The sequence below is a fragment of the Calonectris borealis genome, chromosome 11 (genome assembly GCF_964195595.1).
Source record: "Calonectris borealis chromosome 11, bCalBor7.hap1.2, whole genome shotgun sequence".
NCBI lineage: Eukaryota > Metazoa > Chordata > Aves > Procellariiformes > Procellariidae > Calonectris > Calonectris borealis.
In genome coordinates, this window is record NC_134322.1 from 19,229,766 (window position 1) to 19,257,458 (window position 27,693).

Sequence of the window (27,693 nt, forward strand, 5' to 3'; positions counted from 1 at the left end):
ATGTTTTATGGGCCCATGTCCATTATAGCACCCTGTCACCCAGTGCAATGAGATACCCTAACAATCAGCCTGAGCTTCCTTTCGAGGTAAAAATTCATCACTGAAACTGTGTGCCTTGCAACAACTTACAAGGAAACACATGCAGCTTTTGACATTTCTGGGATTTTGATCAGTCAAAGCAGTTATCTGCTTTAAATTAATTTTCAGTAGTCACATAAATTTTCCAGGTAAGAGACATTATGCAAATATTTCATGTTATTTAGTCACACCTCAAAAATAATACTGTTAAGCAAACTTGAACACAGGCGTGGACTATATCCTGATCCAGACCTCCCTGAATACACTTAAAAACAGAACTGGATGGGCACTGGATGGATACTGTGATTATGTTGATATCAGCACAGTAATTAAATACTGCATATCTTTGAAACCCAGTCTGTGGTGTCTTGTCTCTCAAGTTACTCGTGACACTCCTCTTTCCTCCTGTGCTGTTTAAAAGTTTCCCACAAACATGTTAACTTATCCATTAAAGAATAAGTTACCTTATACTACCTATTTGTAGATGCAGGAGGCTACTCACATAAGGCTTCCAAAATGTTCTTCTCTCCCTCCTGGATTAAGCTATACCCAGAGCTAACATTTCCTTCAAGACCACGTCACCAACAGCTGCTAGAAAAGGTATTACTTTCCACCTCACCAAAAATTTGGCTGTATCAGTCATAAAGCCCCATCTGGTGCTGCCTTTGCCCTCCTCAGGTCAAACGACAGGACTGCAGTCCAGCAGCAAACTGCCACAGATTTACACTGGCAAGTAGACACCGCGGTTATCTCTGGAGCACCAGGTACATGGCACAAGGACTGTGTTAAGAACAGGAGGTGGTCGGGAATACATCTGCGCCAAGTAAATTCAGTACTGGCACACAGTCTGCCAGCAAGCCTGAAGCCAGCGGCAGAGCAAGTACCCAGCAGCAGCCCAGAGCAGCAGAGAGGGCTGCCCTGGGGTCTGGGCCTGGACCCCAACGCCCACAACAGTGCCCTAGAGGAGGGGGTGCCTCTGCCTCAAACTGCATTTCTTCAAACCAAGCCATTGCCACTCTGAAAGTCTCCCAGTCCCCTTAAGAGCGCAGTTTTTACTTTAAGTTAATGCAACTGGACACAGCTATGCCTTTAGAGCCTGCCAAAATTGCTCTGAATACAAGCAGGACTATGTTCCTTTCTGCTCTTTCCTTCATGCTGATACACTTCAGGTTGTGCATCCATGGAGACATCTCATCATAAAACTCTATATATTTATTCCTCAAGACACACAGAAAGTAGCTAAGGGAGAGGAATTGTGTGTTTCAATGCATCTAATTTAAAAACAAACATACATACATCAACAGAAAGTGTTTACAAGGGAAATATGCACAAAATATGATCTGACATACTTATCACCTTCTTGTATTGATGGGTGGGCATCCGCTGACCTTCCCTTGACAGCGCTTGCCAGGCAATAAAGAATGAAGCAAACGGCAGATTTTTTTTTTTTAATCACTTTTTCCCATACTGCTATGATAGTGAAAATGATCATGTCTGTTCCCTATTCTGGGCTCATAAATCTTAGTCAGGACTTTAAAGTTACACCGATATGTAGTCTCTCACTGTGTAGTGGTTGCAGCCTGGCTTGAAACAACTAGCTTTCAGGCAATATAGGTACCAACACATAACAAGTATTGAGAGAATTGGACCGATCGGGTTTACCATCCATGCAAGTCCCACCTGCTGAATAAGAGCTGCCTCTCCTTGAACTAGAATCTGAGAAAGCACGGCACTTAAAGCAGGGACCCTTATTACACATTTGTCCAAGTAGTTTTATATGCACCTAAGCAGCATAACGCAGTTAAGTTTTCATCAGATTCAAGTTTTTTTTCAAGTTTATATTCTAAATTTGGCACAACTTGCTAGTTTATGTCAATAAAATGCATCATCTTTTTTGTATTGATTTCTGCTTAATTTGCAAATTCAGTAGGTATACACGACACTCAGTGTAATGAATCATGCATTTTTATAACGAATCCAATGGTGAATGTGAAAATCACTCTTTGATCTTTCTTCTAACAGCCCAGTTATTCCTGGATTTATACATAGTAAGTGTTTATGGATTACTTTCAATTAAACAACCTGTTTTACTTTCTCTTCTGTTATGAAAGTAAACACTTTTTAGACTACAATGAAATAACACAAGGCTCAGTACTCCTACTTGAGTAGGTGAAAGTTTAAGCTCCTGATCCCTGGTTTGCGTTACTGCTGCTGAAAGACCTCCCCAAACCCAGGAAACCATCCTCATTAGGACTGGACAAAGAGGACCGGGGCACGAAAGCTAAAACAAGCACAAAACTACAAGCATTTTGCCATTTTTCTGCTCATTCTACCCCACTAGCAGTATCAGAACAAAAAGCAACAGACAACTTGCTAGCTTGCACTTTTCCACAAATTTCAGCAATTAAAGAAGATTTATTCCATGCTGCTGTTACTGATCGTAGACCTGAAATGAAATATCACAGGATACGCACAAATGTGGAGAGCAAGGAAGAGAATAAGCTACTTACTGCAATGGTTTGTGGCAGCTTACACCTTTAACATACACCAATAGCTTACTTGTTTCCTTATTATTGTACAAGTGTCCTTTCTAGCCTGCTCTGCAGCCATGAGAGCTTTACAGTTCCCTAGTAGGTCTCTCGCATCCCTACCTGGGGCCGAAAGCCTCACTACCAATTTTTTCTAGTCCCTCACTCCGATTGTTTTGTCTTCCCTGTTGTGTCACTCTCGCTCAACCACCTATGCTGCTGCTGTTTCTCTGTGAGTTGAGGTAGTGAGGAAAGGAGAGAGAAAAGCTGGAAGAAGTTGGGACAATGAATTGAAGCAGCATTGCTCCAGCTCCTCCATAACACTATGGGGCAGATTCTTTTGAAGCAGTTTTCTTCCTTTCTTGAAAAATGTGCCCTAGTACCCATTTCTTTGGCAGTTTTCTCAGAAATTCATGTGAGCCTTTCTGGAAACGGCAATTTATATTTGCAAGTACAGATGAAAGGTATTACTGAATTTCAAATGTGGATTGCAAGTTTAGGTTCTGATGGACTGTAAGTGCCATTTGTTCCACAAATAAACACCCACTGATTGCAGAAAGTAATAGAGCTCTTTCATACCTGCTATAATGTTGCTACAATTGCTTGCAGAGGGATACAAACACAACTCATTTCTCTGAAGATATTTAATTAACAAACAATGCATCCTCTAGATCTTAGCATGGAATTAATTCAGTAGACTATTTACTAGCAGAAAAATATTGGACACCATGTTGTAATCTGTGCAACACCTACACTGTGAGATCTACTTTGTTCTGGACACTCAGAAGAAAGGACAAGGTGCCTAGGCTGTGATTTGATTAAGTTTCCATTTTATTAACTCACTACATCTGGGAATTGTCAGCAATAGCTTACATAACACTGACCCAAGATCCCACCAGCCGTGGAGAACTGCTGATTCTCACTCACATTCGCTACAGTGTGTTCCCTACATATCACTTGGACCCTGCCCGAGACACGTGTTGTGTGCTGCCTAAGTAGAGTTACAAGGGTGCTCTCTCCAGATGCGAGAATTTTTACAGTATGTCTCACCCTGAAACAGCCTTGGGTTACCTGTTTGTCAACAAGAGATCACACATGAAACGAGGCGTCTCCACTGCCAACCTAAGCGTACTCCTAAGTACACCTAAGTGTTGACTGCTACAACAGGCAAAATATTCCATTATTAATCTAGAAGCGAGAAGGAAAAGTGTCTTTGCAGTGCCAAAGTTGGGAACTCCTTATTGAAGGGATGACAGAAAGCCAGACCTGCAGGATTTACCTTCCCTCCCAGAGGTAGCATATCCAGGCTGTTCCACACACCTTACAGTACCAAGACATATATCAAAGATGAAAACTTGAAAGGGATATTCCTTTCCACATGTTCAAGCACAGTCCACTACCTGAGCGCTGCAGAAGTCACACTGAAAATGAACTCTCAAGTCCTCATCCCAAAGAAGTCCAATTGCTTTAGATGCACTTACTGCCCAGTAACTGCCCAACCTAACTCAAAGATCGTATAGAAGGTAAGGTACTTGCAAAACATTTATGTATGCATATACATTAATCAGATATAGCTTAAGCTATGTCTGAAATCATTAGAGATAAATAATGCATGTAGGTGTTCAAAGTAAGCGACTTCAGTTATTCAATTCCAGCTACCCAAAGCAGTGAGTTTATACCCCAGTCTACTATAATGAAATATGTATCAAAAAAGACTTCTAGAAAAAAAATAAAGCTTAGTAGTAATCTTCTAATTGGACTAATGACTATAAATGATTAAAAAATTTCTGCATAACTGCTAAAGGTAAGGCATGCAGTAAATCTCCAGTCCAAATGGCATCTTGTTATGTAGAACTTCAAATCAAATGGAACAAACAATGGTTAGAGGCATGTTATGTTCCACATAATATTCTTTTGTATCTATTGTTTAGCTTATGTACAGATCCATCTTGAATCTAGTTAACTCGTAATTAAAGCTCTGCAAAATTCAGTTTTGTTTGAGATACTGCTGCAATACACATCAATTCACTTCATATGCTTTTGCAGTGGTCCTATTTTGCTTCTTTGCCATTACTTGAAAATAGACATCTCATATTGCAATTTGAATTTACAAAATACATTAGCTTTACTTCTTGTGGCTTGTATGAGAGACTTGCACTTGAAAAATAGAACATTTTGATACCTAGAACTGGCTATTTCACAAGATATTTCTTTTCCTAGAAAATTCATGTACGAGCACTGCTGCAAAAGTGTCCATTAACATAGGTCCGTTTGTGAATTAATTTGAAAAGCTTTTTGAATTCTGAGTAGAATTTTATTATGAATACTTTACATAGCATGTGCTAATTTTGCTATTAGGACTAAATATTTCTCTGTTTCTTTTAACTAGTTTAAAGGACACTAAATATCTACTGAAACAGTATATTGTTTTTCCTAAGAGTTACCTAGTTAATGTCCTAGTTTATGACACTACTCTTGTTTCTGGGATTCCAAATACCTTAGTTAACATCAAAATGCAATTCAAGTAAGTCTTGTATCTGAAGTAAACTCTATTGAAAAATTTTTAGTGTAAAAAGTATTTGTGATACAAACAGCCCAACAGGCCTAAATTCAGATGGATATTTTTCTCTCTTGTAAGAGCTGAGTAAAGAAAGCAAGTTAAAAAATTTTCTTTACTGCTGGTCTTTACAGTTCAAGCAGCCAAAGTGAAAATAAAGAGTTCTGGAAAGCACCTTTCTCATAACAATGCAGTGAAATCTGAAAACCTTGCAGCTTTGCCCAGGATCTTAGCTTTTTAAAAGCTTTTGAATCTATCTGGCTTTTTAAGCGTGTTTCAATGTGCCAGGTTATGCCAATATAATCAAGAACATACAAACAGCACCAGAAGCTTCTGTTATCTAAGTCTGACTACAAGGCTGATACAGTAGAAACATCTCCCGGTCTTCCCACTGTGAACACCAATAACCTATCAAATGATGAGCAGAAATAGATCTCCTGATCAAAGTTTGTTTACAAAATAAATGCATCTGATGCACCCCACATATCCCATTAATTTCCATGCAGTATCTTGTATAACTAATAAAATCATCCTTCAGCTTTTCCCATCTGTTCTGTACATTGATTCCAACTTCCTCAGCACTCACCCATTTCTTGCAGCATCTCCCCAAAACTTTAATATACCATTAAATACTTATCATTCACAATCATATTTTCAGCCATTACATTTGCACGTTCAAGTCAAACATAAGCCAGAAGTACTAAACCCAGTCAGATCATAACGTTATGAAATCAGCATTTCTCCCTGTGCTTTCAGACAAACCTGGGATAGAGGAAGAAGAAAGGCAGCACGCTAGAAGCTCTCATTACCACTGCCAGCCTCCTTCCTTCCTCTTCTCTCCAGAAGTTCCCTACGTCTGGCTGCTACACTGAGAACATACCACACGATTTGAGATAACAGGGATAAGAGACAAGATTGGCCAAAACCTACAGGCTAGGGCAAGGTGTTACGCGAGCGTCTTGACAGCCTCCTCGTCCTTTGTGCGAAGGCAAGCTGAACCCCGCCTGAAGGAGAGGGCAGGTGCTGCGCCAGCCCCGTAAACAGGACTGCACATCCTCTCAGCTGCGGAGGCAACTGTCTGAACAGGCTGCCGCGATCAGAACGGTATGTACATGCCCGGGGGAGCTGACTCACTCCAAGGTTTCTGTACAGGTTGAATAAAGGAGTGAAAGACAACAGGAGAACCTTAGTGGCACCATCTAGGTTTTGGGGGAGAAGTGCGGGATGTGACATGGGGTCTGGAGGAGGTATTAAGCTGGATAATCTGCTGACAACCCTTCCAGGGGCCCCATGGGAGTTCCAATGGGAATGATTTTCCTCAGGCTGCAACTACTTGAAGAAAAATGTTTTGGAGACAGTTGGTCGACTTGAATCATCCTACATTCCATAGGCAAAGCTAACCCTTCCCATGATGTTTTGGTTTAGCCTAGTTTGAGATACTGGAGCTATAGCTACCGTGCAGAGACGTCCCCTAACAGGCCATCAGATGGCCCCTGAAGTCCTAAGGTAGAGATGAGAAGAGCATCAGCCTGTAAGCTCGTGTCAAACCTGTCTTCGCAATCAAAGTCTGAAGTCACATAACACAAAATGATGTTAACATTTGAGCATAAAAGGTCACATGCCTCCAGCCAAGCTTTGTAAGATTTCCCTTCTCCAGTTGCAGCTGGTCTGTCATTGTCCTACAGCCAGCCTGGCTTAAAGACAATCACAGGACAAAAATTAAGGAAATAATCTCCCTGCAGCAGGTCGATGTTGGCAACACACAACTACTATTGCAAATATTGTCTTCCGTTTTCCTCCATTTTTACTGCACTCTATCTGCTCTAGTGAGAGTTGAGCATGTCCAATCTCATCCAATCAAGAGTCTCTGGTATCTCGTTACTGTATGGCTGAATATCAGCCATCAGTAGCACAGAATCTCAAAGCAACTTCAAGTAATTTCACAGACGTGCTCCATAGGAATAAAGGTAAAAAGATTCCTGCCATACCCAACCTGACAGTGTAAGTAAGTTCACCCGAAATTGCTGTTTCCACCCAGCCATCCCAAGTTCCATGCTTAATAGAATTAAGGACAGCTGACAGATCTAATTAAGTCATCACAGGCATCTTATCCTCATCTTTTACTAGGTCAAAGGAAACTACCACTTACTTTGTATTATGGTAGTATGGACAGAACATAGTATCAAGCCAGTAAACACATTAGTGCCTGCATGGAGAAACAGTCCCTCCCCCCAGAGGGACTAATTGCCTAATTAGAAGATCCTGGTCTTTCTACTGCTCCTCAATCACAGTGCAAGAAAAAAGGCTATTTGAACTTGAATATAAGCTTCATGTGTTTATGTATTGCTATGCAGGTTATTTATATATTATGCAGCTCATTTATACATTATGCAGCTCAAAATCTAGCCAAGGTTATTTAAGCTTGTGCTGCTTTGAGGTTAACTGTAAGGGAATTAATGTTGTTTTGTAATTTAAATTCTTCTCTGCAATAACTATTATATATTCACCTGTCACAGAATAACTGGCCTCATTAAGGGAAACTTAGTCCAGCCGGGACAGTGTACACATGGCCTCCTACCTCCTGCCTTTGGGCCAAGCAAAGGACCTGTGCCACCAAGGGAAGCTGGACTGGCTATGGAAGAGGAAGGCTGCAAAGTGCTATTAAGGACCGATAGTGAACAGAGACAGAGGGGCTGAAAGGCTCGCACAGGTATTCTAGAGGGAGAACGATGAAAGCTGAATGAGCTGTGAGGATTTCAGGAACAAAAAGTAGCTGAAATTCAGGAGCTTCGTCCTCATCCCTTCTGAAAGCACTAATGGTCATAAGGAGGTGAAGAAGCCAAGTACCTATGTATTAATCCTCAAGCAAAATTAAACCCTGCAATGCAGACACTCTAATACCTTACATGGCTTCAACAAAGTCTGCTCATAGTTTAACTGAAAATAAATATTGGCTAATGAATGTGAGATCAAACGTGACCCGAGGCTGGTTATCACTCATTCTGGTAGGTAGATAAAACAGTGCATTACTGTGTTTGACCAGAAAGGAGCAACAAGAGCAAGTCTGGCAGCATTTTAGCCTACCTTAAAGTTGTAAGCCATCCTGCACAAATATTATGTCTTTCTATTTTACCAGATGGCTGCTATCATAAAAGAAGTCTTTGGTCCCTGTCACAACTTTTCATCACTGTGTACAAAATACAGCAAATATTTGCATCTTCTAGCATCAGTTAAAGAGAATTTGCCATTGTCTCTGATGTGTACGGTGACATGACTGGACTGATGAATATTGCTTTATGCCTGAGAAGATCTACCAACAATTTTTCTGTATCATATCCCATTCAGATTACAAGATAAGCTCTTGCACTGGGATAGCATCTTCTCTTCACCCTTATGTCATTCTGAAAGATGCATGTATTTTATTTGGTTCATCTTGCCTTGAACGGGAAAAGAGGATTCATTAGGGTCACAGCAATTAAGCTGGCTGTGACACATATGTTTACACAGCACCAACTTCTATGCTATCTTGACCAGGTGAAGAGGTTTTGGCGCACTGTGAACAGCGTTACCTGCTGACCAAACACTGTCACTTTGCTGCAGCCACACAGGCCATGGGAAGAAAGGGTTGCACTTCTCTGGGTGATAGTTTCCTATTGCAAAAAACCACTCCTGGGTTAGCAATATGGATACTAATCCTAAAACTGAATTAAAATGTATATCCACATTATTGCAAGTCTGAAGTTTATTTTCTTCCTGTGTACAGAATTGTAGGCCAATAATGTGAACCAGATAGCATCACGCCCACTGCTACAGCTCTGCAAAAGTAGGTGGTGTTGGTGATAATGGATGGCAGAATCACACTAAACATTGTAATCGTGCTCCCAGAATTGCAGTACCTGAGAAGTGCGGTTAACACCAAGAATATGTTGTCAAGAAGATGCCAGCAAATTTAACAAGTATGGAACTTCAAAACTTTACTTTTTCAAAAGCAGAGTACTGAATCACCACAGAACCACTGGCAGGGCACATTTTATAACTGCCAGAATGTTTCATTAAACTGGTAAAAATTAAAGTGTGGAACTAACAGCTGCTATAACACTGACATGCCCAATATGAGGCTAGTTTCTGGTATTAAGAATACATTATTCATCTCGTACGTACAACTAGTAAGCACTGACTGAAATGTACCTGTTTATGCAGACTATTACCACATAAAACTCAATCATCAGCTTGCATTTAAGTAATTAAAAGCTTGTGTTTAAACTTTCTAGGTGCCAGAAATAACAGAAATCTTAAGCAGTCCCCACTAAGATCAAATTAAAACAGTCTGCAACACTCAACAGAAGTCGTCCAAGCATTCCTTGTGACTCTCATTTCTAAATCTTGCAATTGCCGCTTGTATCCAAAAGGACAGAAAGCAGCAAGTTTAGAAATAAAGACGTAAAAGTAATTCCTTCTCTATCATCTACCTTCTCCTAGAAGGAAGCCCAGGGAACTGGGAAGTTCCTCGGCTTGCTGCAGAGCTAACTAGCCTGGCTGATGAACACTCCTCACTTATTCATGAGCCTGCAGAGTCATAGATCTGCATATGTCAAATTCTGGAAAAGATCCTTGCAAGACTGTTCATCCATCCTAAATATCACCTGTCACCACAAACAAACATACAGTGCTTTTTACTGTTACCGATAAGCAAGGTTACTACCATACACACAAGCGTGATTTGAGTCACTCCTCATTTCAACTTGTTGCGCTGGGACACAGAACCAAGCACCGCTGCACTGTAGTGGCAGACCAGAGATGATGACAAACACCACATACTTCCAGCGCGTGCCAATGCAGTAAATGCTCAGGCTTTCCTGAAGACAAGATTTTGCAGGATTTAGGGATTTTCTACAATATAGTCCTGCTACAGTAGCTCAGCAATGCTGGATGTTCTGTCAAGCACTATCCTAAGAAGTCCGGATTAGACCTTGTTGGCAGACATTAAGCATTAATATTGTTTCTCAAGGAAATATCCTAAAGACAAAAAGTTAAATGTCTGCTTCTAGTCCTCCTATAAAGCAAGGTCCTTATTGGTTAAGAAAGGAAAAGAAACCTTTCTGTGACTAATTACTAACCCTTTTCAGCTGTTCTCAGTTCTGCACATGGAAAAAAGTCATTCAGGGAAGTCTGAGACATGCAAATATGCTCCATGCTTGTCATCTCCCTGCTTCACTCTTTAATGCTCAAGCTTGGACAGACACTTGCTCTGTATTCCCTTCTAAATTTTTATGGTCTTTAGAATTCAAACATTAAAACCAAGTTTAAGGCCTAAGCAAAGAACACCAACTTCTCTCCCAGTGCTCACTGGATTCTTGCTGAAAAGTTATTTTGTAATTCTGTCTCATATCTACTATCGTTCCTACTTAGGCCCTCCTCATGGGAGTATATCGTGCTCTTTTCCTGAGGTTAAATGCTAAAAAGACATATTTTGTTGGATTGCTGTTTAAAGTTGTTTTGTCTGAAAATCAGTAGAAATAGATACTATAGTAATAAAGGAAGATGTTGTGACAGCAGGAAATAAAATATAACAAGAAATTCAATGCATCTGTTCAGCTTACAACTCAGAGACCTAAACAGGCAACTGTACATCATCTGCAACTGCACAGAGAAAAGCTGTTTTACAGTCAAGTATTTAAGTAAACAGAAATTATTCTTGATCTAGCGTATTAAATACAGAAAAATGAACGATAGAAGTTGCACCCAGAGGTACCATAACTACCTTTTATATCAGATGCGGTACCCAAGCCCTTAGTTGCACTGTGCAGCCTTCAGTCATGTGAACCGAAGATGCCACGGGTAGCATGCAGGTGGATATTCCCACGACGAGCCCACAGAGATGAACAGAAATTTCCTGCCCCATGCTGACAGCTGTTCGTTAGACAGCAGAGCGGGCACACACCTCTGCTTTGCACTTTCTGTACTACATTGTAACGTTCAATTATACTATAGCAGAAGTAGACTATTCTAAGTACACAATGCGGCCTAAATCCCATGAAACAGTAATGCTGGTATTTCATAACCCGTGAAGCAGTACATAATAGCTACAGTAATGCCTCCTTCAGGAGGAAGATGGAAGAAAGCTTGAATTATTCCTGGGCAATAAGTGAAGCTCTTTGACAGCTGACTTACCTGTTAGCACAGCACCAGGAGAAACAAGTTCATCCGCTGCTCAGCGAGCCTGAGAAGGGGGTGCAGCTCTAGCCCTGCTCTGAGGGTGCAAGTTCCTGGCGTTGAGGAAGGGAGGGCTGAACCCAGCCATTTGAACCATTTTTGTGCCATCATTCTCAAAAGCTCAACTAAGCTTCATAGAAGTTAAGACGCAAATTCCAGCTTTAGGCTTCAAGCCACATTTTCGCACAAGCATCAGAGCGTGGTGAGGGCCAGCCACTCTCCCAGGGGTCCAGACCAGCAGGGTCCATGGCTGGGCACAGATACAGCTGTGGCTGAGCTGGAGAGAGGCACACCTCCAACAGAGCTTAAACCTAGAACAAAAACCCCAGGCTGAGCTTAAATGGTCCCCAGGCCCATGGGCAGGATGTGGGGAGGCCCCAGGTGAGGCTCATCAGGGCAATTAAGGGGTGTTAGGTGCCTGATGGAGAACTACCTCCCAACCAGCAAAGCATCAGCTGTGATGGTACCCTCCCACACCCAGGGAGAAGGTATGTGGTGTGTATGTATGCCCAGTTTCTGCCAAACCAGTTCAGAGTTTCATTGGTGACAAACATTTCCCTAGCAGACCATGCGCTTTCCTACACTATTGTCAGCTCACCCTTTGTATTTTGGCATCCTAAAGTGAACAAACACCAAACTGAGTAGTAACTGAGTACTGGGACTCAGTCTTTTGTGTGTGTCTAAAATGACTTTTTAAGCCAGTTCTTACTTGCCCTCTTCTCCAAGTCTCTCTGAGAGTTACAAGCTTTCTGCCTTTGAGCCGTCTGAATTCCTGGGCCCACACCCCGTTTTGTACATCACCCGTCACCGTTACTCGCTCGTCCACGGCACACTCAGTTACAGGTGCACAGGCAGCCCTTGCAGGCGCTTGCTTGGCTCAGGACCTGGCTCGCAGCCGGGCCCAGCCCGAGCACCCACTAACTGCCTAAGAAGAAAGTAGGTTGCAAATGAAAGCGTGACAGGCACCGTCACACAGGGTGATGAGAAGGAACTGTGGCAGTAGAGAAAGCACAAGGAAATAAATGCGGATAATTGGAATGATTTAATTTGCTAATGTTGCATAAGAGGCGTAATTAGTTCAGTAACAGTGAGAGAAGCAGAGGAATCAGACTAGTAATCACAAATAATTACGTGCCAATTACACATAGTAAGGGTTTTTTGTTGTTATTGAATGGTCAGAATTTGGGAGCTAGACCAAATAACAGACCTCACATTCTCTGTTTCAGTCACTTTTTCTTTCCTACAGCAGCAAAGCCTCTCTACCTTTTCTCTGGTAAAAAAGAAAGAAGAAAAAGCAAGAAAAAAACAAGATGTGATGTGCATCCAAATTGGACAGTGTTCTTATCAGGAAAGATAGACTTCTAGTGTCTTTCCAAAGCTCCCTTTCTGTAGCCAAAATCTTTGTCTTGTCCACACTGTCAATACCATCTGCCAGCAGCCTCCTCAGCTCATAAGCCATCTGCCAGCCACTGACCTAGAGCTTTGCCTGCTCTCGCTGCCATGCTTGCCTAAGCTTCTGCATTTCCAGATCTCTCACTATCCTCCTACCCCGCTCTCACACATCTCCCAGAAGAACTGATCCAGACAAATATTACTAAGCCAACAAGAATGGAAGGAGCTGAATACTGATTGTCTCACCTGTGTAAAAACCCCTCTTTTTATTTTTTTCTAGTTATTTCTCAGGTAGAGTAAAATATGGACTATTCACTTTGAGTTGTTCTGCAATAACAAATTAATACAGTACTTGAATAATTCACTATTCAACACGAAGCATGAATGAGTTGATTTGAATAGATTCTTTCTTCTTAATTACAAAACTAAAATAAAAATCAAGAAAACGGAGACCTATATTTTATTACTATACTGCATGACACTGGTCACAGATTTGCCCTCATATCTGACAGTCTTTAGCTGAGTGAAACTATAATCTCCTTGGATTCTAAGTTGGACATTATTACTTTAGTTTACTGCCATTAGATAAAGTTATTATAACAAACTAAGAAAATACTGTATATAAAGTAGTACAATGCTGCCGCCACCACCGCTGGAGTTTGAAATTCATTTCTACTGAGGTAAAATTTTGTCCAAATCTGAAATGATATATTTAGGAATATGTTAACAGGTTTTGTGTCTTTCAAGTTTGCACAGAAGAGAAAGATGTTCACGACAGTCTCCACTCCGATTCCCACACATCCATAACAGCATTTAATGAGATTCATTATATTTTGCTCCAATGGAAAAAGGGCAGTCTTTCAATTGCAGATAATACACTACTACTATGAAAATCAGTATCTGGAAATCCAGATCATGATTATTTTTCCTAATGTAAGAAAGTACCAACTACCCCTTTTCTCAGAAATCTTTTACAATATAAACCACAGCTGACTCCAGCAGATAACATCGCCATTCCCGCAGAAACCAGTTCATTGGATCAGTTTGGAAGCAGTCTTCCTAATACTAGTTTTCCTTGCTGTAGTTATCTTGCAACTAACTTCTAAACAAGGTTTTAACATTTTAAAGTGTATACTGCTTTTACCCTTTCCTGAGAGACAGTTTTAGGCAGCATTTAGGTTCTCTCCAGTATTGTTTGCAGCACATCAACTCTTGAAGGTTTCGAACAAAGACGTTATAGTCTTTTTTCTTAGGAGCAGGGACAAACATAAGAACAACATGGCACAACTGAAAAAAACCCAATTTTGCTAGCAGGAATATTAGAAAATGATTTAGTCCCCGATCACCAGCCTGCACAAATATATTATCTACTCACAAATGCATAAAGGAGCATGCTGCTGATGTAACCTCATATGGGTAGTACAGGTCCCTTAATCTTCAGTAAAATTAATTGGGCCACTATACTATATGATCTAGTTCTTTTGTACATTTACCTCATTTGTGTAACTTTCTGAGAATATGTTTGTTATATGTTTCCTTGTAGAATTGCACAGATGAAGCTGTTTTGTTAACATGGGATGGGGCAGAGGAATATTGCTTCTTCTTGAACTAGGTGACAAAGCAGGGACACAGCCCATGCCTGCTGTGTTGCATCGCAGTGAGGGGGTTGCAGCTGACTGTCTCCTACACAGCGCTGCAGCTTCTCTCCTGTCCTGGAAACTCACGACACAGTTAACTGGGTCTGGGCTGTGCACTCGAGGAGCTGCAGAGGTGCTGCAGTGCTGTGCAGAGGCATCTCACGGGGAACAGAAGCTTTTCTGCCCCTTCTAAATTTGTCTGCACATTTGCGCATTGCAGTGATACCATGAGGTCTTCCCTGCGTTTGTGGAGCCTGAAGACTACCTCCTTTCTCCTGCAAAAGATGCCTGATTTGGGATATTTCAGATAGATATGAACAGGTAATAAATTTAGGGAACGTGATGTAAGGTTGTGGGGGTAACACACAACTTTAAGTGCCCCACGCCGATTTGCCAGCCTCCCAGTCCCACGTCCCTGTGCACTCAGGGCACCAGGAAGCACTCCTCTTCCGTGTTCCCATCCCAAGGAGCCATCTTCCCTGTCTCTCTTTCATCTCTCTGCAAAGGCACATCCATGCTGCATGTCCACAAAACATCTCTAACCATCTCCTCCCCACCCCTCCCCATCAGAGCAGCACAACACCCCTCTGGGCTGCCTGATCCACAGTGATGCCGTGTCAGATAACTGCTACCTTAGCTAAAGGTTCGCTTTCCTCAGTTTATTAAGCAAAACAGGGGGAATCAGTTTCACTGGGGCTTTATTTGAGCTTTTTTGGAACTTGTAAGTTTCCTGGAATACGCTTGCTTAAAAAAATGGTTCCGATTTCTACCCCACATTCCCCTTTCAGACATAAAAAAGTTCCGTGTTGAATTGTTTCCCAGTATTTCCTCTGGGGAGGGGCTGGCATGTCAGCCTGGTAAGCTTTATGCCATTCTGTTTGCAAAGCTGTTGTGACGCTTGTAATTTTTTTCTTATGTATTTTCCTTTAGAGATTGTTTGCTGCTTCTTCCTCTGTCTGATACAAGGGAATACTTACCTAGGTCCTGAGAATTCCCTGGGAGAACCAAGAAAGCGGAGTTAGAGGGACAGAAACCTAATTTACAACACTGAAGAGAAACAGAAAGTCCCTTGGCCCTTCCCTGCTCTGCGGCAGGAGCTCTGGTTCGGTTGGTTTGTGTGCTGTTTTAGCCGCTGGGAAGTGTACGAATGAATCATGACCCTGAGTTCAACAGATTTTTATCCCATACCTCTCCCCTTTGTCCTGTGGCAAGTCACAAGCATCTCCTTGGTTTGCAGAGAAACTTGTGATCCTTCTGCGGAGAGTATGTTGCTTTTATTTCCCTCAGGATCACAACTATGGCCTTTATGTTGCTTTCGGGTGCATGAAATGCTTCAGGCATTCGACCCCAAGTCAGCTCAGATAATGGAACTCAGATATTGAAAAGGAATGAAAAACTCAAATTATGCAAATCCACTGCACCGAGTAATTCACAATTCCCGTTCCCGCAGCCCCACTGGCAGTTTCAGTTTTCCTGTGTGTAGGGGAGAAGGAACAGATTTAATTAGAGGAGGCTTCCACTCTAAAAGTATCTACGTTTGTAGAAGGCAGGCAGCATGATCTAATGCATGAGGAACTGCAGGGGGACCCAGGAGATCTTATGTACCTCAGTTTCCCATCTGTAAAATAATGATAATGTTTTACTAATAGAAGTCGATGTCGACCTGATTTATCTGCTGCTAAGGGAGTTATACAACAGCGAGATACTTATATATTTGATTGTTCGATAGACAGAACCAAAACAAGTGACATTTCATAGCATTTAATAACTGGGTTTGAGTGCCCCAGAAGTTTGTTTTCATCATGAAAACCTCTTGAAAGGCTCTCCTCCTCCTGTTATAACATACCAGCATATACAATTTTTCTCCATATCTTAATTTAATATGGACAATTTCTTTACTACTTCATTGTAAAGATTAAGGGAAATAATCTATAAAGCATGTCAGAGCCTTTTGTTCTATCTGCTCAATAGAGAGGTGCCTTTTTCACCTTGATGCCACTTGTAGGACAGGCCCCGCTGCCTGTCTGCACAGCAGGTTCCCCAGTGGGGAACAATTCCTTCTGCGGACAAATACAAGTAGTGAATCTATAGCACGTCAGTGCTCTGAAGGTCGCGGTGGAAGAATCTGCCTAGGCGGTTTCGTTTGCCCACCATAACTTGCTGTGTATCATTCAACATACTGTTCAGGATTCAATGTACATATAGAGAGGGGAGTTTGTGCCTTAATGAATTAAGGAGGTTTAGAGCTTTGTAATAGGCTATTAAAGCTTGCAATTGCAAGAAAGCCTACAGGTTATTAAACTCTACATTAGTTTTGCAAAAAGTACTATTCACACAGACAAAAGATCTTTCAAAGTGTTTTTCAACAGCCATTTCTACCCACCATCACCTGTGGGTCAACATATTAGCTCTTCACTCATACATTTTCCAAAATTGCTTTGGAAGCCTTTACTTCCATCGTTGTTTCACTGGGTGTTTGAACATGGAAAAATACAGTGCCTTTGCACCAAACTCCCCACGATTTCCAAAAAGGTCCGAAAATACGCCTCAAAACACTTCAGAGTAAGGGGTGACTAAAACAAGATACAACCTGGTGTAATCTGAAGTGGTTGCCAGTTAGTTTCAGAGCAATAGTCTCAGTCACTTCAGAAAGTTTCCCCTGCTTAGTGGGAGATTTTGCTTTTCCACTGAGGGCTGCAAGACCTAATGAAGCAAGGCTGCACCACTGACTGGGCTTTGGCCATGTAAGGGGCACAAACACTGAATTTCAACAGAAGCCTTTACCTCCACTGTCAGTGTTTCTTCTCTAAGAAGCAGAAGCAGTCTCCTTCCAAAATACACTAACATCTACCTGAAGCTTTACAAGAAAAAGACAGATATATCAGGCTTTAGAGTGACATATGTCACACATTTCTCTCACGTGCAACAAGGGAAGTGTTTATAAAGCACTTGAGCTCAAAGAAAAAAGTTGCAATCAGAACATCTAGTGTTAAATCCTAGGGTTAAGCAAATAGCTCTCCAGGAAATTTGATGCAAGCCATGTGACACAGAAGTGTGAGTAAGTGAAAGGAATATCTTTCTTTTTCCAAAATGCAATCAAAATTGTAAAAATGAGAATGGTAAAACCATTTCTGATTCTGACTATTAGGACCAGAAGCAGCAGGAAGCTAAGTGATGCATGCAAACTGCCGCACGGTGACAGACCCTGCACCATCCCAGGCGCAGCCCGCTCTGTGCCCCAAAACAGTAAGGGGCAGACACACTCCCAAAGCAGATGTTGGCACAGGTAGGCTGAGTTTATCAAGCACCCAGAGGCTTGCAGAGGAAAAGCACTGAGAGAAGATAATACTGACTTGAGGCTACTAAATGTGATGATTTGATTCAAGTGAGAATGGTTTCCCTCTTCAGGAAAAAAGAGACAAAAGAAATGCCCTTCTGTAATTTTACTCTTTTTGCTTGATAAGTTTCTTTTTTTCTGAGAAACAAGTCTACGTCTAAACAAAGAAGTTGGAACTAAGAAAATCATGATGGAATTGGCCCCTTGTGGCAAAATAACCACAAGCTGCTGGCTATTTCTATCAGTTTCTTCATTTTTAAAACAAATGTAATACTATTTTTAGGGAATAAAAATTTAGGATATGAATTATGAAGTGTTAATAACAGAAATTCCCTGCTCAATATATTTACTTTGACTTCCAGCTCTCAGGTAAATCATAGGTTTTGCTTTCGTGACACAATAGCTGGTGAGCACTTTTGGCACAACTCTTCATGGAAATCCAACAGTTGGTTCCCACGTGTACTTATATATGAATCTAAAATTCTCTTTCTGCAAATATTCTTCCTAGTAAAACTTGCTCACCAGCATGCTCACATAAAGATAATATGAGCTGTGGGAGTATTGTGATAAATTAATTTCAATATCTGAATTGGGATCTAAAACAGATAAAAAGGGCAAACCAGATTTATTACATCCACTGTGAACAAAGTCGTTTGAGGGAATAACAGCTTTATGTTTATTCAAACATAACTAAACCCATTATTCTTCAAATATCAACAAAATCTTAAGAATAGTTCTCTGTTCCGTGGGGTACCACGCACAGAAGTTTTCATTTTAACTCTAACTAAAAGCAAGAGTGGTATATGATAGAAATCACCTGGTAGGGCCACAGTTGCCATGAAAAAGTTGAGTGGAGCATGGAGAGATTTTATGATTTAACAAATTTTCACATTTAACATTTAACAAACTTTCTATCAAGACCTCTCCAGGCCCAAAATTGACATGTTAAAACAAAACGTTAACAGATACCATTTCTTGTATGTTTTTACCTTCCTCCACTTTTCCTCCAGCTGTTTCACACAAGCTCTTTGATTGTAGTCTTCTGTCCAAAGCCAAATCCTAGCCTTGCAAGGTTAAACTAAAAAAGCAGGCTAAACAAAACACGCTTCCAGCTCTTTCCCTAGACTTTTTGTGTTCCTTCCACCTTCCTGCTAAGGTCTCACTTTTATTATGTGAACAGTATCCTCTTCTCCAGGCCTCAAACTGGGATTCTTTCCTGGGTCTTTGAATGTCTGCTTTTCTCTTCTGTTTTACTCTTTCCCTGGCACTTTCATTAGACAGCTTCCATACAGAGGTAACTTTTCCCTGGAAAGTAATATGGAGCAATTCCCACCATGATCCTCACTTTTCATCCTTCTCCTTTAGCTGTATTATGACCTTTTGTCCTATAACTCCCACCCACTTCCAGCATCTAACTTTGATTCCTTCCCAATCACCAGAGCCACCTTAAAAAATATCCACCGTTAAAACTGCTTTACTCTGAAGGCAGGTCAAAGCTAATAAAACTAACTGTCCTTTCAAGTGTCTAAAATCTTGATGCATTCAGCACGGTGAGAGTAATTCAGATCTTTAGCTTTAAAGCTAATATTATTTCTCAAAAGATGACAACTGTAAAATGTATGTCTACAAGGCCAAAAGAAATAGTGGGAGTGATTAAGGTCTTAATCTGTATCCAGCTAAATGCTCCTCTAACTTCTCTCCAAAGAAGTAGTATGCAAAAGACACAAAGCAGCATCTTTTAGCTTTCAAAAATAGTAAAGAAAAAAAGATTTTCCCTGAGGAGTAGCAAGGGAGGAAGCTTTTGGAAGTCAGTGCATCCGCAAAGGACAATAAGCAAAGAAGGTTTTGCAAGAACAACAAACAGCTAAAAATCTAAAAGCATTTGAAAAGAAAAGACTTTTCATATGTTTGTTGTGCATAATCTCTAATCATTAATATAATGAAAATCTCTGCTGTTTCAAGGAGCTGACTACTCAAGTTGGCCAAAAGGGAGAAGTCGATATGAGCAGATGGTAAAAACTGTAGGTGCCCTAGGAAAGACAGATTACCAAGAATTTACGAGATGGTAATTCTGTTTCTCTGAGTCACAGCAATGAATCTACATTTTTAGATCGAGCACTCATTGTATGTCTTATGCTCAAAATACGTCAGGTTGGAACACTCAAAATATAAAAATTAAAAGCCATAAAGTGACATCACTGATTTAAGAACCTGAGGGCCAAAACTGTGCTGTCATAAAAAAACCACCACCACTACTTACTATCTTCAAGTGTGAAATTGGGGGGGGGGGGGGGGGGGGAGAGAGAGAGAGAGTAATTTAATGTAAACTTTCCTTGAATCAGCTGTAATAAACAACAGGAGTAATATACAAATGGATTTAAAAATGTGTGTGAAACAACGCTGCAAGAAAGAAAATAAGAACATTATAAAGATTGAGTAAAAGAAAACTACTGAAAAAGATGACTGCGGTCATTCGGTCTAAAAGCATAGGGCATAAATAGTCTGATGGGAGAGCACAAGAACGAGGGTCAGGAGATGGGGGGTGTATTTTATGCTTTATTTGCTTAACTTCAGTGAAGTCATTTCATGTCTCAATGCCTCAGCTTCCCCACAGAGAAAAAAATAAAGATGCTGAAACTCTTACTGAAGTATTTAGAAATCTGCTGATGGGAGAGCTTCGCGTTATGATTTATGCAATATCTCCAACTCATCCAGGAACGGATCTTCTGAATTGGTCAAAGAGGCAAGGAAAAGGTTAAAAAAATAAATTGGGGGTTGGACTAGATGATCTTTAACGGTCCCTTCCAAGCCAAACCATTCTATGATTCTATGACTTAACCAATCCACAGAGATGCAATGTTTACCACACATGAATATGAAGCAGTGGAAGATTAAGGTAGGAATCTCCCCACAGAAGCTGTGTTCCTGGTCAATTTCTCTAGGTCTCAGTATGCAATGGCTAGTGCCTCGGGCAAGCACTCCCAGTCAGCTGTGCAGAATTCTGTCTTGCGTTTTTTCCATGAACTATTACCTGAGGCCCCAAAGCATGAGATCTCTTGTCTCTTTTTGTGGTATTTAATAGCCACAAAGCAGTGATCCTCCTGGATCACTGAATCCCACACCTGGAAAGCAGATCACTACAGTAACTCAAAAGATGTTAATGACAATGCTTACTTCTCTCAGTCTCTGTTGGTGGGTTTATTATCATTGTTGTTGCTGTTGTTCTGTTGTGTCATAAGAAGCTATATGCACCAGAAACTTGTTTGATGGAATTTGCTTGCTTGGCTTCCAGTGGAACCATTAGCCAGCACACTCTACCCAGACCGCTAAGATCATGCAGGGACTTGTAGGGGATGGTTGTTCCTATTTATCGGTGGCCAAAGTCCCAACAACTTCAATGGGAGGATTTGTCTCTTGGCAGTAGAAGTTTTATTTCTCTCATTAGCCTGCTAGTGAAAAAAGACTCCAATCAAATGTGAATACACAGATACACCCACATCCAAACCAGATGCTTCCAAGGCTCTCTATTCATAAAAAAATTCATTGCTACTTTTAAAAGATTCATCATTGTTTTCAGAGCTGAACAAATAATTAACTTATTCACTGAATTCAGCCTACTTTGGTTCAAAGATTATCAATGTGAAGATCATGATTTCCTCAAATGTATTCATCTTTGAATGTGATGAATATGTTAGCACCTACTTTGCTCTGTGGATCCTGATAACCCAACTGTAAACTGTATTCTTTGCTGTGATTTGTCAAAGTAATCAGATGGCACTTAGTGTTTGATCAGTGAATGTGAAGGTACTGCCAAACAACCAAGATCGTTTCCATATTTGTGTCCATAACACTGTAACACTCAATCTGATAACTCAGAAGTTGGAACATGAAAAGTAAAAATGGCATCAAAATGGAAAACAAATTTATTTTAAAACTGATGCACTTTACAGAGACGTAAAGTGTATGGCTCAGAAGGAAAAGTTACATGCAAATTTCAGACACCTTTTCTGCTCTCCAAATTTAGTCTAGATAGGTATTGAGGACAGAATGTTTTTTTACACTACTACAACTGTAACACTACTAATCTCCAATTTAGAAAGCTCAGAGGGGCAAAAGGGGTCTCCAGTTGTATCTGTGGCTATGCAAATCTTCAGCTTAATTATGCTGTATTTCTACAACAAACTTTAATACCTTTTCCAGATCTAGTCTTTTAATAGTTAATCAAACATGTTTCAATTCAGGTGTCACACTCCCTTGAAGAAGCTATGATCCAGAGACCAAAGAGTAAAGAACTATTTTTAGAGCTTTTAAAGAAAGGCTATAGTAATATCAGTGTAAAGTAGTCATAGAACTACCCCTTTTATTATACACTTCCAAGTCTTTAAATAGAAAAAAAGAACAGATGCCAAAGCAGAGCCATATGTTTTAATTGTAACTGTATACAAGAATGATTTTATTTTTTCTGACAGAAAATCTATAACTTGAGTGGGAAGTTACTGAGTGGAATCCTCGATGCCATATTTCTGGCTAAAGAAATAAACTCCCTATAGAACATGTCAAAGTCTGAGCTGAGAGATTGAGACATTTTGATAACAATTCAATACTTGTCTCAAAACATCCAATTGCTTTGAAGTAATTGGTGGGAGGAGACAAGCTAGTAATATTGGATTTATTTGGCGGAGTTTGTGTCTTACACTAAAAACAACCACTAGCTCCCCTTTAAATTGCTGGCAGGTAGCATGCATTTAAATCAATGGTTGGAATCCAAACTACTCTACTACTGCAATAGTCCAATATGCCTCTCGTTTACTATTTTAAAAAAACATACCTTCTGAATGTAGATGATGGGAAAGAAAATGGTTAATCAGACCTCAAATGTCCCTGCAAGTTCCAGTCCTGGCTGCAAAAATACATTTTTCTGTAAACTCTTACTTCACTAGATCAACTTCAAAGATGTTGTAATGAACACACTCGTGCCTACAGTGAACAAATGTCACTGGTGCAAAGGGCTGCAGCAACCTCGCTGCTGCATTTTACATCTTTAAACTTAAATTCTGTATCTTTAAATTTGAGCACTCCACGTGCGATTTGTGCAGCCCTGTCCAGAGGTTGTTTTCGGGGAGTACAACAAACCCACAATTAGCCAAGGGGAAAGGTCTGATATAAGCTGATGGATGAAAAATGTGTGTGTGTGTGTGTGTAGGTGGGGAGGAACAGGGGATCTTATTTTGAACTTATTTGAGCTCAATTTACATATCCCAGACCAAAAGACTTAATTTAAAACTGAAAGGGGTGGAGAACTTCCTGAATATCTGCTTGGAAATGTTACCCAAACACAGCCTTCTGCCTTCAGGTGTCTAGTTCAAATTCAGGTCACACCACAAAGAAAGAAGAGTTATTTCCATGTGAGAGCTATTCAGCAGCTTCTGAGTTGCATGGATCAATCCAGTTTCTGCTGGGTAGTTGTTGAGAATGAAAAAAAAGCCACTCAAAACAATCATCCTCCAGACTGGCATCTCCACCAGAGACGCCATCAGCTGAATGGAAAGGAAGAATTAACTGTTTGTGCTTTTGCTAAGGACTTCTTCAGGACAGGCTACTGTGGGTTTGTGCTACAGGTATGATGCTCTACTTGTTATGGACACAGCCAGCAGGACTGATTTGTTTCTGCTCAGTCAGCTGCAAAACTGGACAGAGTTCCTCTGCTCTCAGCTCCCTTTAGGCGCTAACAGGCTGGTGGATGTTTGGAGGCAAGAGGAAGCGGCTGGGTTTGGTACCACCTTCCGTTTCTTTTGAGTTGACCCTGAGCTCATCTCACTGCTGGGTTTTGTAGCCTCTCTTAGTCATGGATCCCTGATCTAGAGCCAGAAGTCTTCTAGAAGCTGGAACATTGCAGGAAAACACTGGTTGCACATGAAAAACAGCCACAAATTAAACACAGGAAGATTCATTCAGAAAATATTTTCGGAAGATTATGGGTATGGATGCACAAATGAGAAGGTAAAGCTTGATGCATAAACCAGGAACAAATACTGCTGCAACAGCTGTGTGCATTTGAAACTGTAAGAAATGAGCAGGCTGTACATTGAAAAGTCCATCTGACAGATTAACAAATTCAGCATGGATTTGTCCAGAGTTAAATCTGTCACTGGTACGATGGCGCTAAATTGCTTTCAGGGGTTCATAGCTTTTCGAAACCGGGACAGCTTAACACAGAAAAGTGAATGTGTTAACCTGAAGCAAGGGTTTAAACCGAATTGCTTTTGTGAAGTGTCATTTATGCAGAGATCCGATTAAAAAAAAAACAAAATAAGAATAAGAAGAACAGAACAGAACAGAAGAAAACATCCCGTATGATTCAGTAACACTTCTGATGTAATGCTGGGTTAAAAACAACCCACATAAATCAGGACTTTGCTGAAACTGATCAACATCCATGTTATTGAAGACTAAGAGAATAATCCATCTGAAAAAAAGGAGAGTTTTTCCTACTGATTTTTCCAAAGGCATCTACTGTAGTAGTGGTGTTAGAACTATCAAGTTCTCAACACAGTGCCTCTGATCTCGGATACTTGGACAACATAACCAGTGACAAGGTTGCAAGTCAGGATTGTTGCCAAGGATGCAATCCGAAGAATTATGAAACATCCAGGAGGTTGGAGCTCACAGACAGCAGAAATTTATTGTATAATTTGTGAGAGAGAGCACAGAGGGTATTGCAGTTGCAGGAAGATGAGCTGTTTATTTAAAGAAAGCAAATGGTGTTTTTGCTTTTGCTCTTGATCATTCTTAAACTGTTCAAATTAATGTAATGACTAGAGGGTCTCTGACCTGGAAGAACAAGGGAAATTCTCTGTCAACATGAGTGATTACCTAAGCATACGGACAATAACAAGAGATATGCACACACAGTTGAAGCTAGAAATCAGGTTTTATAAGCCTTGTACAACTGACAGCAACAATCAAAGGTTACTAAACAGGGGAAAACAGTATCAAGGAAGCATACAGCAGCTGCTATCTGCTATTATGCTCAGCAGGACACCTTGTCTTCAGGTGATTTCAAAACACTGATGGTAATTCTTTCTGGGCTAGTAGACTTCATCAGCAAGATTTGGAAAAGACAGCTACAGACATGGCACTGGGCATAGTAGCCTCAATGTTTCATGTTCTGAGCCAGAAATAAAGCAGTGAAATTAAGTAATTCAGATTTGAGACCTGTACTAACATGGCTGGAGGAATAAGCATTCCCTACCCGGCCAGGGCAACCCTGTCTGAGGCCACCGTAACATACCAACTCCCTGCAATGAGTACCTGAGATTTTTTCACTGGAACAAGAAGTGCATTTTGGAAAGGGAAATACTGAAATTGCTGCTTATTCAGATCCAGAACACAGGTAAAATCAAGCAGATATCCAGCAGGCTATTGCACATTACTAGGAATCTTTCTATTTAAACTTTTGTGCTTTCTCTGCTTCAACACGGGTTTTAAGTGTTAGTGACAAAGGTAGAAGATCCATGGCAGGGTGCCCTTTTCTTGAAACTGGTGCATTGGCTACGAAGATGCTTTACCTATTAAACTGTCTTTATCTCAACCCATGAGTGTTTTCACTTTTACACTTCCAATTCTCTTCCCCACCGCACCAGGGGCGAGTGAGCGAGCGGCTGTGTGGGGCTTAGTGGCCAGCTGGGGTTAAACGACAGTCATCCAGACCTTCAAATGCCCTAAGTCTGCAGTATCACAGCAGCCCATCTCACTGCGGTGTCAGGCTGTGCTCTCGTAAGCAGAATGTGATAAGGATCCCTTTGGGGAGCAAAATATAGAGGAAGAGAGAGAATCAACCATTTGTTTCACTGTTGTGTCCCTCTTACAAGCCCAGAACTGAGGACTGCGGATGGAAAGAGGAAGTGCAGGGTCCTGTTGCAAACAAGAGGCTGTCTGAAGCAGCCCTCTCGCTCAGAAAATGCAAAGGTTTGGCCGTGGTCAGCCCTGTTGTATTGCAGTGCCCTTTCTTCCCTCCCCTGCTGCAGCACAGAGGCAGGCACAGGTCCCTGTCCTCACGGGGGGTTGCTCTGCAACACAAGGACAGTGGAGCATGGCAAGTGTGACCCCATCGCCTTTCACATGGTGGTAGAATCATAGAATTGTTTAGGTTGGAAAAGACCTTTAAAATCACCAAGTCCAACAGTTAACTTAACACTGCCAAGTCCACCACTAACCTATGTCCCTAAGCACCACATCTTTTAAATACCTCCAGGGATGGTGACTCAACCACCTCCCTGGGCAGCCTGTTCCAAGGCCTGTTCCAATGATAGTGATGGCTAGACCAAAAACACGAAATGAGGAACTGTTGCCCTCTGGGCGGGGTTGCAAGAGAACTTTGGGAATTAAGAGTTCACAGTGTGCTTCAGTAGCACCTAGCTCAGTAGAATAGGGGACACCACATGGTGACAGACAAGCGGCAAAGGACAGAGACCACCAGACCAGAGTCCTGCACAGTTTGTTGCTGCTTCCTTTGCTGTGGACACCTCTAGCCACAGCTGGGCTACAGCCTTTCCTCTAACAGCAGCCCCTCACCCGGCTGTCAGTGCTGGAGAGACTGAGCAAGCAGGATGCCAGCAAGCTTCACAATTATGTCCTCTGCATGAAAGACACCTGCTGCAATTCCTTTGTCATAGTGTGGCTGTGATGTGAAAAGGAAATTGGATTTTATTAAAAAATTGAACTTTATGAAAACACCCCCTCCCCTGCTATCGAATGCATTTCTACAAACAGAAAATCTAACTCTGCAGTAGGGTTTTTTCCTTTTTCTGGATCTGAATAGTACAGAGGAGACTGTGATATAAATGGAAACATAACAATCATATAACAGACAAAGCAGTGCTAGGCTGTATCGCTAGATCACTATGGTCTCCTTCATGAAAAGGAAAAGACTGGTTGACTATAAAAGAAAATATTAAATAGCTGTAGTTTACCTATAAAGCCTTTAAAGCACCGATGGCCATTATCTAGGGGATATTGATGCGGAGACACAACGTGGGTTATGCACTATTAAAAAAGAATAATAAGACAAGGACCACATCTGACACTGTCAAGCAGGAAATATTTGCTCTTCCAGGGGGTGACCGGACCGAGACTCTAGTTCTGTTCTCAGAGCTGATATCATTATTTAAAAGCACCCGTACCTTCAGTGTAATGCACCCTTTGCTGCTTTATTCTAGACAAAGTAGCTGGGCATTCTTCTTTTCATCTTAAGAGATGGTCTTTAATTTTTGTTCAGAAATTGTTTTTAAGTAGTTTTAGGAATCTGCTTGTTATGCTTCTGTAAAGGTATCTGTAAAGACATCAAAGTGTGGCTGACACGTGCAGTGACGCATCTTCCCTCACTGACTCACAAAGCTCAGTGTGATTAGGCTGAGGTTACGCGAGCATCCAAGAGGTCAGATGCTTATTGTAACTATACAGTTTGAAATTAAAAAAACTGAGCTGTAAAGCTCACAAGAGCAGACTTCTTTACATCAGGGATGACATTTTTCTTTTCTCTTTTCTTTTCTATTTGTCCTTCTCTTTCCTTCTTTCTTTTTAACAATTTTGCCACTGGTTCGGTTTTAGAAAGTGGTTCCAAGCCAGACCAGTGCTGAGGAGGAAGCAAGACCCTGAAAGCAGAGTAGGTGGCAGGCAATAATTCTTGGTCTGAACTCAACTTTGAGAGACTTTTTACAAGTCTGTTGAAACAGTCTTTAGGAACCAAATTCGTTTTCATCAAAGGTATCCTCTCTCTTTGCCAAAAAATGTTGCTTTAAAGCAGGTCCAGCTTGAACCATACAGCTTTCAGTTTTCACATGAATCACACAGAAAAATGCATTACTTGAATCCCTATTTCAAGGATCTCTGCCACGTCTTGTGGAGTTGTAGCCTGGGTATCAAATGTCCCCATTCATCTTGGGGAAGGGA